The 14,358-nt window shown below is 39.1% G+C and overlaps 1 long non-coding RNA gene across 1 annotated transcript; it reads left to right on the top strand.

Moving 5' to 3' along the window:
• Nucleotides 1–6,703: 6,703 nt before the first annotated feature.
• On the top strand, nucleotides 6,704–7,481 carry LOC134286136 (uncharacterized). The gene is made up of 2 exons (XR_009996850.1): nucleotides 6,704–7,223; nucleotides 7,290–7,481. It is a non-coding gene; the product is annotated as an uncharacterized LOC134286136 (long non-coding RNA).
• The last annotated feature ends 6,877 nt before the right edge of the window (nucleotides 7,482–14,358 follow it).

Genomic DNA, 14,358 nt, shown 5'->3' with positions numbered 1-14,358 from the left:
GGTTTTCTCCTTAATGCTAAATACAGGATGCCACCGAAAACTGGTACGCCGCTTTCTGCCATGGATGAGATTCCTGGTGCTATCCGCACGATAGCCGAGAGTTGCGGCTGGGTTGATGTGCCACTGCTCAGCTGTGGAGGTGACATCCACCCTGCTTGACTGATCCAACGAAAATGACGAAAGAAATCAGGGGGAACAGCTTTTATGTCCCTAGATTAGCAGATGAAGCTCCTCCCATTTGACTGGATTCCAGTTTATTTCGATTACATGCCCCGCCCCGCCCGAATAAAAAATACAGTAGAAAAACCGTACGTTGTATTGTAACAGTACTATTCAAAACCATATTTTGACAATAGACACTACTGTAAAAATAAAAATACTAAAACAATAAAATGTAATGTAAACACCATACAGTAAATTGTAAATAAGATTTTTACAATATCCTATACGGGTGGTTAAGTATCGTAACAATATATAAAAATATTTTTCTCCATAACCATACATTATATTGTAAATGAATTGTTATAAATACTTATACGTGGGTTTTAATTAACTGTACATTGTATGGTACACATATGGTTTCAAACAATAAAATGTACCGTAAATATATTGTTTTTAATTGTAGTTTCACTACTGGTTATACATTTAATTAAATGGTTTTGGAATGGTTCTTTTTTGTTATGTTGTATTGGTTTACCTTACATAAACCATATAATGTTATATTATCTTGTCATTTTCCTCCTGTTAATGGCATCTCAGGCTTACTAGCATTATGAGATACGCTTTAAGAATTCTCAAGAGCGTTTTGGATAATCATTCATTTCATATATTGGATCGCCCACGTCCAAGTCTGAGTCGAGGTCTGAGTAGTCTCTGATTGCATTAAAAGTTGAAGCTTAGGCTCCCATGCCCCACCAGCCAGATAACCGGGTTTCGCAAACTAAGCATTATTTGTGGCAACACTTTGAGCGGCATGATGGAACTATGCCGAGCGCGCTAAGTATTATTAGACCACTAATGTAGTTGCATGAAGTGGGTGACGAGGTACATAAGTATCACAGCGTGCTTAACCGTTATTGCAATATTGAGGCTCCAGTTTGACTAAAGTTTGAAATACACGGGGAAATACATAACAACTCATGAGAAAACTGTCAAGTTCGATTCAAGTATAAGTTAGGTTAAAAAAGCGAACCCGCAGACGAACCTATATTAAAAGTCATTTCAGTGTTCAGTCCAGTCCATGTGTTAAAGATGGCTCTACGTCAAAGATAAAGTTTGTCAATCGCATTTCATTCGATTGTGGTCGAAGGCAAGTTCAAATGAGAGAAGAGGAGATAACTCCCCTAAATGCAAATACAGAAATAATAGTGTTGAACTCATCCACTGATTTACGGTAATCTGATCTGCATCATTCCGGGTTGGCCTACATTCGTATTTCTCTCATCGCACTCTACGCACCTAGCCCACCATATCTCTTGGACCCCTGCTTGGACCTCGGCTTGGACCTGCAGTTCTTAGGATAGGACATCTGGTTTACCCTCGGGTTTACCACTGATTTAAACAAGTTATTGATTTTCAATTTTCTCTTTCCTATGAAAGTTTTCCTTTGCATCAAAAAAGTCACAAACATCAACAAAACAAAGCACGAAAAAAATGTTAAACTGAATAAATCTGGTGTTTGATTTGAATAGGTCGAATCTGCATATGAATCACAGCAAATATGCGACCTATTCAAATCGAACACCAGAAATAATTAAAAATTCACGGAAAAATAATGTTTCGGAAAAGTGAATGGTTCAAACGTAAGAAAAACAGTATAATATATTGTTACATAAAAATCCAATGTAAATGTATAGTATAGCGAACCATTTCATCACAACACACTTTATTGTAGCTGGTACAATGTATGGTGCAGAAATGGTTTTCACCATACACCCTATGGTTAGTTTTTATCCGGGCGCATGCACCAGACGCTTGAAACGGTTAATCAACCGAGAAATGGGAAAATTTTCATTTAACGAATAAAGTAACCAAAATATTGGAAGATTTGGATAATTTAAATTCGAAAAATGGTTAAATCAAACAATGTTTCACGAAAAATGGTCTGGGTATGATAAAACGTTGCTAAATTCCTGGTGGAATCATTAGTGGCCGGCATCATTGTAACCACTAAGCACTGTTATGAGCATTATAACAGCCATTGAACAGCTTTTCAGTGCTAAATAGCTCTATATAAGCATTCCTAATGCTTATGGGCACTATAACCAGTAAGAACTAAATTAAGCCCTGTAAGCCTATATAAAGCCTACGAGCTGTAAAGAAGTTTGTCAGTGCTGTCACAGGGCTTGGAGCACATGACGTTTATATCAATCAAAATAGATTTCGACCAAAACAGACTCGAGTCGGTCATGATCAATACATTTTAAACATCCATGTCGGACGGGATTGGCGGAACGGGATTATTTTTGTTGTTGGAATGTTTATCGGAATGGTGTTGTTAAATAGATAATGGAATCTGGTTATGTTAATTATTCCATTTTTTTTCAATCAAGACAACCCAAGTAACCACTAAGCCCTGTCGTAAGCTGTCTAAAGGTCATAAAAAAGCTTTTCCGTGTCAATAGGCTCTATAGAAAATTTTCAAATGTTCTCAGGCATTATAAATAGTAAGCACTGAAATAAGCCGTATATTAGTATATGACGCTATGCTATAGTGCTTGTAAACCCAGTGTCTATGAGCCGAATAAGAAGCCTCACAGTGCTGTTAAAAGGCTTGGCCTGCATGACGTTTATATCAATCAAAGCTGATTTCAAGCAAAACAAAAATAAACCACCGACTGATCCGGAGCAAGACGATCAAATATCCTCAGAAATTTCTTCCGATCAATAGGGTGTTTGAAGCTTCTTATCAGACACTTTAAGCATTGAATTAATACAGAAAATGTATAACTACTTTCTCGATTATATTATTAATGCATCGGATGTTAATCTGTGGAGTATCAATCGTTTTATCCACATCCACAGACGAACACCAAAACTAATCGATGAGCGATGAGCCCCATTTTGATTATCCTGTTATTGAACCTCGTCAACCTCCCAAACTTCCCTAGCTGCATCTCCTACAAATCTCTCTCAGCCATCCATAAAACCATTTTATACATCGAATGCGGACACTTTGTGCCCGATTTCCGATCTGAACATCGGATCGTCCGGAACATCAACGCTGTACCAACTTGTCTGCTTTTCTTTAAATGCGGTGCTGAGCCAACCGATCTGTTGGTTTATCGATGGAGCAGATGGGAAATGTGACGAAATCCACTTAGAAATAACAATCCCGAGGATATCAGATCGAATCTGGGTCAGGCCGTAAAAATCGAAAAAAAACTTCAATGGAAAAAACATCCAGAACAAAAAAAAAGAAGGTAAATAACTTTCTTTTTTTTTGCTTTTTTTCTGACTCTCATTTGACAACTCTTCCACCAGAGACTTGGTACGCAGATTGAAGCTGGCCGTATATCAGCCGAATATTTCGCCAAAATTGGCTTTTAAGCAGATCTATTAGGATGTAGTTCTGGTAAGCTCTGTTAACATTGCTCTTCATGTGAATATAGAACCAACTTGGTGCCAATTTTTACGGCTTAGTGGTTACTTGGGAAACACCAGCTCGTTTCCCTATTCTTCTGAAACGTTTCCCGAAAATTTATATAAACATTGCTTCTCCTGCTTCATTTCCTGCGTTCGTCACCACCAAGCTTACCACTGAATCATCCTCATCCCATATCATTTTCAACCCTCGAAATGCCCAAACTGTTTTGTTTTTCATGGTTTAAATACTAGTTTGATCACACCATTCCCATGGTGCACTGGTGGAGCAGATGAGAAAGGGAACAGACCTGGACTTGATCAGGAACCCGGAGGACAACAGCTAGAATCTGGATGAAGTAGCAAAAAAGCAACTTCAATGGAAGCGAAGGAAGTTAGAAAAGAACAGGAGATAAACAAAATATTTTTTTTCTTTTTTCTTTGTCTCACTTTTGACAACGTTCGCTCCAGAGACTTGGTACGATATTTTAAAGTTGGCCGTATATCAGCCGAATAATTCGCCAAAAGTGGCTTTTGAGCAGCTCTATAAGAGGATATAGAACCAATTAGCTCTGTTAGCCAGGTTCTACATTCGACTATAGAGCCGACTTAATGCCATTTTTACGGCTTTATGGTTACTTGGGAAGATGCAAGTATGGTTAAATTTTTCGGTCATAAATCGCTAGGTTGCGATGCAATCTAGCGTCTTAGCACAGACAAACAGACGTAACACTCTGACATTTCCCATCGTACACCGAATTAACGGTCTATTTAAAGATTTGATAGTTGGCCAACTGCCCACCCGTGGCGCTCGCATCGTTTTTGTTCGAGTTTGACGTTTGCCCACTACCGCCACCTAGTTCATGGTCGGCCTAACTCAGTCCTTTTAGCATTGGGCGAACATGTTTTCGGGACTATGATTTGAATCGAAAAATGTTCGTAGTGTTACGTCTGTTTGTCTGTGGTCTTAGAGCCGATGCACACGGGCGGCGCGTCCACGCAGCGTGCACGCAAGTGCGTCCTGAGTTACACACAATCAAATGGGGTGATGCACACGAGAACGCAACGCTACCGCACCGCAACCGCGCCGCACCGTGTGCGGCACGCAATGTCAACGCATGCCCCACAGGAACGCTGCGGCGACGCAGCGTGAATTCACGCGGCGTCAATTAACGCTCGTGTGCATCGGCTCTTAGTGTAAAAAAGTTCGATTGAATTTGCATCTTGTCACTTTAATTTGAAGAAGAGCGAGTCGATGAAGAAAACTCTCTCATGTTACTTTCGCCCTTATTTAAACTCAATCTAGATTTATTTTGATTAATAGGGTGTGAACCATTTCGCTTGTTCTTCCAACTTTTAGTTAAAATTTGACACTTCGATAGTTATTTGCCATCGAAAAGTTAAAAAAATAACCACGACGGTAGCCCATTTGAAATTTGACAGAGGAGTAGTTATTTGGAACAAAATACAGTACGCAGCCAAATCATTGCGAACAAAAAATAACTATCGAACTGTCAAGACCAACCCTCCCTGATAAAAAATATCATAAAAATATGATAAATTTTATTGTTACAACGCCATTATTTCGAAAAATATTCACCATTAAACGTATTGTAATTTACACAGCACACTCACCATCACCCCTATTGTTCTATACCATTCGGCGAATGGTAAATGGCACTTTTACAATAAAAAATGGTGGTCGTTATGTATCTTAACCATAAAATTTTGAGAAAATTTTCATACACTTTTTCGCGAAAAACAATAGAATGTATTGTGTTTTTATAAGACATTTTTAGGGTAATTTTCGAAAGAAAACAATAAATCTTAATGTTTTTTCATTGTTCTTACAATACAAATACAATAAATTAAATGGCGTCAAATGAATCGTTGTTACAATAAAAATACAATAATATTTGTTGTTATTAATAAGCAGTTTTCGCTTTTGAAAATCCATAGAATTTATGTTTCTCGCTAACACTTATATCCAGCATTTAAGAGCACTAACGGCCGCCAGAATGATATGCACATTTTATGATAAGAATCAAACACTCTGATGTCTGTCTGGTAAGTATTGCTTGGCAGCTGTTGATAAGATCTATCTTCAATCTTTTCAAATAACTGCCAAATATCACAAGTCAGACCTCAGGTCGTATGATCCATACCATAAATCGTTCAAAATTCATGTGGCCATTAATATCTGTAAATGCTGGAGAAAATTGTTACCGAGAAATATGAATTCTTTGGTTTTTCAAAGGCGAAATCTGTTTACATAACAACAAATATTATTGCATGTTTATTTTAACATCGGTTCAATTGACCCCATTAAACTAATTGTATTTGTATTGTTATCAATGGTAGTTTACTATTTACTAGATTCCTTTAATTTTTGGAAAACATTAGAAAAATCATTGTTCATCTTTTTCTTGTCGTAACATGCTCACTTGGCTAAACCTGCTCCAGCTAGTTTTCTATAAGTACTTCCTCAGTTGTTCATTGAGAGCTTCCTCTGCGAACACGGCTTGACGTCTGTCAGTCGTTGAAGTTTTAGCGAATAACATTCGATAACCGAAACATCTACTGTACTCAAATTTAAAACGAAAATTATAAAAAAAATATGTCAAGTGATTTTGTATTTGATTATACAAACATGATCCAAGCAACAATAATATTTATTGTTATTTATTTGTCACGAACTGTTTTTAAGTGTAATTGAGAAATAAACTCTTTTTTTTTAATAAAAAGTCCATTAGAACTTTGCAACTATTTAAAAACAACTTAAATGAATTTTTACTGATAGTAACTTTAAATTATTATAGAACTATTGAAAAACAATCGAATCAATTAGCCACTAATAAAGCTAATGTTCACTCATTGTACGAACTATATGGGCTTGATTTCTATTGTAAAAAGTAACAATATATCTACTATGTGTTTTATTGTGAACAATAAAACCAGTCATATGTTAATAATATTTACCATGTAAGGAATGGTAATTTTTTATCCGGGCTGCTCGCGAGTAGGGTCATTTTCAAAATAACTATCGAAGTGTCAAATTTTAACTAAAAGTTAAACGAACAAGCGAAATGGTTCACACCCTAAGGCTGTGAACCGTTCACGCTCGTTGAAAACTACTCTCAGGAGAGTAGAACTTTACTCACTTTTAGATTTCATGGAAAATAGAAAAAAGAGAGTGACAGCATTCTTCTAAACTGAGTGATTTTTCACTCACACGTTTGAATTTTGGACAATACTCATTTTTGAGTAACTTGGCATTTTTTCCAAAGTGAGCTGTTTTTCACTCACCCGCTCAAATTTTACTGCAGAATTCTGTTTTTGAGTAACATCATTCAAATTTCATGCCGGTAACCGCCATTTGTACAAAGTTCTGACTTCTTGCCAATAAAATTATATTATACATAACAATTTCTGTGAAATGTTTTTAAATTATGGAAAACCTAGGGGAAAACCCCATCTGTTGTTCAGCAGGTAAGTTTGCTCTTATTATCCAACTAGACTGTGGAAATAACTTTAAAACAAATTCTTACAGATATTCATCAAGACGGATGGTAAGGCAGGCAGCCTTCTCTGATCCCAAACATGTAGAAATATACGCTATTCTTCTAAATGCAACCAATCATGTAAGTAAGTTAAATAATTTCTCTGTATGTACATAAAACTAAAAATATTTTTTTAATTGCTTCTAGTTAAAAAAGAGGACAAGACTATGCATGCGTCGGAGATTCCGGTGGACCGCGGTTACAGCGTAAGACCACCTGAGGGATCACCGCAGCCACCGGGAGCCACGAAGGATAGTTTTTAATACATAATTTACATCCAACTTTGTATACATAGACATAAATAATTGAATAAATGTTCATTTTCGTTGCTTTCTGGAATTTTGTATTCGATTTATTTCATGGTTGAAAAAGAAATAAAGAAAAAAAAATGTTTTTGACATCTACTCACTTTTTAAATTTGTGATTTTACTAGTTACTCACTTTATACTCACTTTTGATAAAATCCCAAGTTTACTCTAAAGTGAGTAAAGGCAGATTACTCTATTTTGAGCTGATGCACTTTGTTCCGAAGTGAGTATACTCTAAAGTTCTATAGAATTCTACTCACTTTAGAGTAGTTTTCAACGAGCGTGTTTCGCTTGTTCGTTTAACTTTTAGTTAAAATTTGACACTTCGATAGTTATTTTGAAAATAACCCCACACGCTAACCCTCAGTTACCCAGATTGGTGTCAAAGCGACCCAGACTGAGCAAAACTGCAGTTACTCTAAACTGAGTAAAGGCACCTTTACTCAAATCTGGGTTACCGATGTTGGTGGCAAAATCTGGGTAAACGATACCCAGCTCCTCCGGGGCCTTGATTTTGTTAATTTATTTTCAATTTAGATTTTAAATAAAAAGCTCTTAATTTCCATGTGCTGTTCACTTACCTGATGCTGGAAAACAGTTCCCCGGAATAATTCCACTGTTTTCCCGTCATTTATCGGCATATTTTTCGCGAAAACATTCATAGTTTTCAGCGTTCTCCTGACCGCTGCCATATTCTCAAGCTGAAAAGTGACAAAGTGCCGATTACCCGCAGATCTTTACCCAAATTCAACGAATCTGGGTTTTCGGGTTACCCGGATTATGACAACTGCTAACAACATGAAAATCCGGGTCGAATCGACCCAGTCGATGGGTAGTTTCAGGTTAGCGTGACTCCCGAGCAGGGTTAGCCTTGACAGTTCGATAGTTATTTTTTCTTCGCAATGATTTGGCTGCGTACTGTATTTTGTTCCAAATAACTACCCAAGTTACCATTAAGCCGTAAAAATGGCATTAAGTCGGCTCTATAGTCGAATGTAGAACCTGGCTAACAGAGCTAATTGGTTCTATATCCTCTTATAGAGCTGCTCAAAAGCCACTTTTGGCGAATTATTCGGCTGATATACGGCCAACTTTGAAATATCGTACCAAGTCTCTGGAGCGAAAGTTGTCAAAAGTGAGACAAAGAAAAAAGAAAAAAAATATTTTGTTTATCTCCTGTTCTTTTCTAACTTCCTTCGCTTCCATTGAAGTTGCTTTTTTGCTACTTCATCCAGATTCTAGCTGTTGTCCTCCGGGTTCCTGATCAAGTCCAAGTCTGTTCCCTTTCTCATCTGCTCCACCAATGCACCATGGGAATGGTGTGATCAAACTAGTATTTAAACCATGAAAAACAAAACAGTTTGGGCATTTCGAGGGTTGAAAATGATATGGGATGAGGATGATTCAGTGGTAAGCTTGGTGGTGACGAACGCAGGAAATGAAGTAGGAGATGCAATGTTTATATAAATTTTCGGGAAACGTTTCAGAAGAATAGGGAAACGAGCTGGAGTTTGTCTTGATTGAAAAAAAATGGAATAATTAACATAACCAGATTCCATTATCTATTTAACAACACCATTCCGATAAACATTCCAACATGGATGTTTAAAATGTATTGATCATGACCGACTCGAGTCTGTTTTGGTCGAAATCTATTTTGATTGATATAAACGTCATGTGCTCCAAGCCCTGTGACAGCACTGACAAACTTCTTTACAGCTTGTAGGCTTTATATAGGCTTACAGGGCTTAATTTAGTTCTTACTGGTTGTGGTAGTCTCGTGTACCACCTAGTAGGCCTTGCCATTGATGAAAATTATTATTACTTGATCTGTCAAGCTGGAGAGTACCACAGTGGCGACGAGGAAGAACCCATTTAATATTTAGCAAAAGCAGATTGTGGCCGAGTGAAATCTACCACGACTCATTTTGTAACGTAATGGACGGATACGAGAAGGAAAAGGATCAGCGGAAATTCGATGGCATTCTTTTCAATTGGACATTTCGAGAACGAGGACAAACAAAGGAAGGACAACGAAAGTAGTTTTAACGCTGAATGAAACTGGGATAGCCGGAACTTGAGGTAATTATAGTCTGTTTTCCGATGGATAGTATCTGATCGGATCAGACATGAGGGAAGTCGGAAAATCTCGCCTCGAAAGAGGGAGATGCCGAAACGGCGGATGAAAATCCGGTCGTAGACGGCAATAATATCTCGCCTCAGAGAAGGGGGACGCCAAAGCGGCAGATGAAAATCTGGCCGGTGCTGGCAATAATGTCTCGCCTTAGAGAAGGGAGACGCCAAAGCGGCGGATGAAATTCCGGCCGGGGCTGGCAATAATGTCTCGCCTCAAAGAAGGGGGACGCCAAAGCGGCGGATGAAAATCTGGCCGGTGCTGGCAATAATGTCTCGCCTCAGAGAAGGGGGACGCCAAAGCGGCAGATGAAAATCTGGCCGGTGCTGGCAATAATGTCTCGCCTTAGCGAAGGGAGACGCCAAAGCGGCGGGCTGATAACAAACTACCCAAGTAACCACTAAGCCCTGTCGTAAGCTGTCTAAAGGTCATAAAAAAGCTTTTCCGTGTCAATAGGCTCTATAGAAAATTTTCAAATGTTCTCAGGCATTATAAATAGTAAGCACTGAAATAAGCCGTATATTAGTATATGACGCTATGCTATAGTGCTTGTAAACCCAGTGTCTATGAGCCGAATAAGAAGCCTCACAGTGCTGTTAAAAGGCTTGGCCTGCATGACGTTTATATCAATCAAAGCTGATTTCAAGCAAAACAAAAATAAACCACCGACTGATCCGGAGCAAAACGATCAAATATCCTCGGAAATTTCTTCCGATCAATAGGGTGTTTGAAGCTTGTTATCAGACACTTTAAGCATTGAATTGATACAGAAAATGTATAACTACTTTCTCGATTATATTATTAATGCATCGGATGTTAATCTGTGGAGTATCAATCGTTTTATCCACATCCACAGACGAACACCAAAACTAATCGATGAGCGATGAGCCCCATTTTGATTATCCTGTTATTGAACCTCGTCAACCTCCCAAACTTCCCTAGCTGCATCTCCTACAAATCTCTCTCAGCCATCCATAAAACCATTTTATACATCGAATGCGGACACTTTGTGCCCGATTTCCGATCTGAACATCGGATCGTCCGGAACATCAACGCTGTACCAACTTGTCTGCTTTTCTTTAAATACGGTGCTGAGCCAACCGATCTGTTGGTTCATCGATGGAGCAGATGGGAAATGTGACGAAATCCACTTAGAAATAACAATCCCGAGGATATCAGATCGAATCTGGGTCAGGCCGTAAAAATCGAAAAAAAAACTTCAATGGAAAAAACATCCAGAACAAAAAAAAAGAAGGTAAATAACTTTCTTTTTTTTTGTTTTTTTTCTGACTCTCATTTGACAACTCTTCCACCAGAGACTTGGTACGCAGATTGAAACTGGCCGTATATCAGCCGAATATTTCGCCAAAATTGGCTTTTAAGCAGATCTATTATAGGATGTAGTTCTGGTAAGCTCTGTTAACATTGCTCTTCATGTGAATATAGAACCAACTTGGTGCCAATTTTTACGGCTTAGTGGTTACTTGGGTAGCCAATACGGACCTGAAAATATACTCAAAAAGAGGGATCCAGTTTGCAAATAAGATTCGATTCAAAAGAAGAGATGCAATGACACAGAACGGTCCAATGTTCACATGTATGATTTAACAAAATTCATGCTTCCAAATTTTTAAAAAAGAAATGAACTGTTTGTTCCTGTAAATAAAATTAATTCGCGCAGTACCACTAAAAATAATTTTGAAGGTATGTTTGTAATTATTTCTACTAGAGATAACACAAAATTCTATTTAAGACTTTATTGATTCCAATACAAATGCAAAATTAATTATTTAATATTTTACTAATTTGAAGTAGAAAAAAAATGCAATTTTCCTTGAACAAAAGGAGATGTGGTAGTCTCGTGTACCACCTAGTAGGCCTTGCCATTGATGAAAATTATTATTACTTGATCTGTCAAGCTGGAGAGTACCACACTGGTTATAGTGCCCATAAGCATTAGGAATGCATATATAGAGCTATTTAGCACTGAAAAGCTGTTAAATGGCTGTTATTATGCTCAGAACAGTGCTTAGTGGTTACCTCGTCTGTCACATTTCAAATGGGCCACCCTCGTAGTTATTTTTTAACCATCCGATGGAAAATAACTACCAAAGTGTCAAATTTTAACTAAAAGTTAAACGAATAAGCGAAATGGTTCACACCCTAAATAAAATATACACGCTAACCTCAAACTACCCATCGCCCGGGTCGATTCTACCCGGATTTTCATGTTGTTAGCAGTTGTCAAAATCCGGGTAACCCGAAAACCCAGATTTCTTGAATCTGGGTAAAGATCTGGGTAATCGGCACTTTGTCATTTTCCGGCTTGAGAATATGGCAGCGGTTAGGAGAACGCTGGAAATTAAGAATGTTTCCGCGGAAAATATGCGAATAAATGACGGGAAAACAGAAATTCTTCCGGGCAACTGTTTTCCTGCATCAGGTAAGTGAACAGAACATGGAAATTAGGAGCTTTTTATCAAAAATCTCAATTGGAAATAAATTAACAAAATCAAGGCCCTGGAGGAGCTGGGTACCGGTTACCCAGATTTTGCCACCAACATCGGTAACCCAGATTTGAGTAAAGGTGCCTTTACTCAGATTAGAGTAACTGCAGTTTTGCTCAATCTGGGTCGCTTTGACACCAATCTGGGTAACTGAGGGTTAGCGTGTACGCTAACCTGAAACTACCCATCGACTGGGTCGATTCGACCCGGATGTTCATGTTGTTAGCAGTTGTCATAATCCGGGTAACCCGAAAACCCAGATTCGTTGAATTTGGGTAAAGATCTGGGTAATCGGCACTTTGTCACTTTTCAGCTTGAGAATATGGCAGCGGTCAGGAGAACGCTGAAAACTATGAATGTTTTCGCGAAAAATATGCCGATAAATGACGGAAAAACAGTGGAATTATTCCGGGGAACTGTTTTCCAGCATCAGGTAAGTGAACAGCACATGGAAATCTCGATGGAAATTAAGAGCTTTTTAATTAAAATCTAAATTGAAAATAAATTAACAAAATCAAGGCCCCGGAGGAGCTGGGTATCGTTTACCCAGATTTTGCCACCAACATCGGTAACCCAGATTTGAGTAAAGGTGCCTTTACTCAGTTTAGAGTAACTGCAGTTTTGCTCAGTCTGGGTCGCTTTGACATCAATCTGGGTAACTGAGGGTTAGCGTGTAGGGAAACTGAACTTAGCAGGCCCATGACACGGCCTATATCAATGCATTGGAATCATGGTAGACAGGATGTCCTGGGCGCTAATAAATAGCGCCCACTGTCAAATGCGAAAACATCAACAATTTTTTGTTTAACGTTTATTTTGGTTTGTTGATCAGTTTTTGGAATCATTTTTTCCACCGCTTATGATCACAAAACACTTCAAACTCGCTTTAATATTAATGTACGGTAAGAGGAGCATGAGATTAGTTGAATAAAGCAACCCAACAAACACGCATTTGTCGTATTCAAACATAGCCACTTTAAAACGGACACACATTATTTACGATTTCCCGACCGACTTGAAGATCGAACACGATGTCGACCGTTCATCACAACAGTAGTCACAAAACCGAAGCATGATTTCCAACTCAATGACATTTAGCCGTTCCATTTTCTATTCTGTTCCTCGAAAAGTCACAGCCCTAGCTGTCATGTGTACACTGTAATTCAAATTTACTCAAAGTCTGCACTACCCAACTCTATTCACTACATTCGCCTTCTTCTCCACTCTTAGCGTCGTGCAAAATTTCACATAAAAGACAATTAACATCATCATCATCATCATCATCATCATCATCATCATCATCATCATCATCATCATCATCATCATCATCATCATCATCATCATCATCAAACGGATACTCTCTGGTAACCAAACTCTCTCCCAGAAAACGGAAGCTCTCTCTCCGGTCCGGCCGAATCATCATCCGCTGGGAAATCACACTCTCCCAACGGATACTCTCTGGTAAACAATAAAATCCTGCAGGGATCTCTCTCTCTTCGTCCGGCCGAATCACTATCCGCTGGGAAATCACACTCTCCCAACGGTCCACTTATCTTGCGGGAAATCACTCTCTCCCGTCTGGCCGAATCATCATCCGCTGGGAAATCACACTCTCCCAATGGATACTCTCTGGTAACCCAACTCTTGTAGGGAAATCTTTCTCTCCCAGAGAACGGAAGTTCTTTCCCCCGTCCGGCCGAATCATCCGCTGGGAAATCACACGCCCCCAACAGTCCACTGATCTTGCGGGAAATCACTCTCTCCCGTCTGTCCGAATCATCATCCGCTGGGAAATCACACTCTCCCAACGGATACTCTCTGGTAAACAAAAAAATCCTGCAGGGATCTCTCTCCCTTCGTCCGGCCGAATCATCCGCTGGGAAATCACACTCCCCCAACGGTCCACTGATCTTGCGGGAAATCACTCTCTCCCGTCTGGCCGAATCATCATCCGCTGGGAAATCACACTCTCCCAACGGATACTCTCTGGTAACCCAACTCTTGTAGGGAAATCTCTCTCTCCCAGAGAACGGAAGTTCTTTCTCCCGTCCGGCCGAATCATCCGCTGGGAAATCACACTCCACCAACGGTCCACTGATCTTGCGGGAAATCACTCTCTCCCGTCTGGCCGAATCATCATCCGCTGGGAAATTACACTCTCCCAACGGATACTCTCTGGTGACCAAACTCCTGCAGGGAAATCTCCCCTTCCAACGAATAGAATCACTTGCCGCTTTCTCGCGCTCTCCGTCGAAATATAACCGAAA

This window comes from Aedes albopictus, chromosome 1, assembly GCF_035046485.1.
Source record: "Aedes albopictus strain Foshan chromosome 1, AalbF5, whole genome shotgun sequence".
Taxonomy (NCBI): domain Eukaryota; kingdom Metazoa; phylum Arthropoda; class Insecta; order Diptera; family Culicidae; genus Aedes; species Aedes albopictus.
The sequence above is the reverse complement of the archived record's forward strand: the minus strand, read 5'-3'. Positions and strand labels throughout refer to the sequence as shown.